The following is a 1395-nucleotide window of genomic DNA, read 5'->3' as shown; positions in this document are numbered from 1 at the left end:
ACATGCGTTATTTCGGGTTTCAGTTGACTATAGTCAACTGGAAAGTAGCGGATTTCAAGCGCCTACCCACACTCAACTGTTAGAACAGTGGGTTTCAGTTGAGTGTGGGTAGGCGCTTGAAACCCGTTACTTTCCAGTTGACTATAGTCAACTGAAACCCATGCGGTTACACGCACGTATCATATAAAAAGAATTGAAATCAATATAGTATATTTCGTCACTAGGCCGAAAGAAACTTTTCTGGCGAATATGAGTTTGCAGCCCGAGCCGAAGGCGAGGGCTGCAATCATATGAGCTAGAAAAGTTTTTTTTGGCCATATGACGAATAGTATTTTTTGTTATGACGGCCGTAGGCAGAGATTCACGGACGCGGAGCGTCCGTGAAGCGCTGCCTTACGGCCGGAATGACAAAAAGAAAATTGCGTCGGACTTAATTAGGTAAGTAATTTGAAGGGGGTAACCGGGGCCATAATTGCGGCCTTGTGGGGTTCATACGGGCTTCTACGGTGGAACCACCTTCAAGTGATCGAATACCAAGCTTGGAGCATAGCTGGTTCAATCTTGGAAACTAGCTATCACATATTGGGCTAAGCTTCACTGAGAGAAAAATCTGAAGTTCGATTTACAATAAGAAAATAGTTGAGGCATTTTGGTGAACGATACGATTTTTTTTAGTATGCGGCACATAACATTATAGTAAGTTCACAAGCGTAATTTTTGCAAATCAAAATGCAGTTAACCCGAGTCGAGGATTTGGTTCTGATTGGACGCACACAGGTCTTTCAAGATCTCTCCAGACCTAGATGGACCTGGTAAGTCCTAGTCAGTTCTGCGACGTACTTTTCCAGAGACCTTTCGAATCCTCAGTTCTTTTCGGTCCTGAGAAGTCCTCCTCGATGCTACCGAGAACGCGTGATTTTACGAACGGGCGAAGGGGAAGGCATGTATGCGGAGGGTTGAAATTTGTAGCCAACGAGAAGACGGGGTTGCAGAATATATTTTAGCCACCCTCATCTCCCCGTTTGCAGGCGGTGTTTAATTAAATAAAAAATAGTGAACGTTGATTCTGTATTTATTGACCCCCTGATGCCAATGAAACCCTCGGAGGTGACAGAAAAGGGGAAAAAAAATTTTTCATCTTCACGTGGGTCAAGGGTGAAAGTCGATTTTCGCAAAAATTGAATTTTTTCGCCAAGTGAAAGTTAATTCTGTATTTTCTAACAATTCTGATGCCAATGAAACCCCCGAAGGCGCGACAAAAGTCGAAATAAAATTTTTTTTTCACCCCCAGCCAAAGAGTCAGATTTTCTGTTTTTTCAGAGGGAAAGTCGACATTCGCCAAAATCGAATTTTTTAGTCGGGCAAGTGTTGATTCCAACTATTTAAGCGACGGGC

The sequence above is a fragment of the Diachasma alloeum genome, unplaced genomic scaffold, assembly GCF_001412515.2.
Source record: "Diachasma alloeum isolate Michigan unplaced genomic scaffold, Dall2.0 Dall_scaffold_00210, whole genome shotgun sequence".
Taxonomy (NCBI): domain Eukaryota; kingdom Metazoa; phylum Arthropoda; class Insecta; order Hymenoptera; family Braconidae; genus Diachasma; species Diachasma alloeum.
This window is presented reverse-complemented; position numbering follows the sequence as displayed.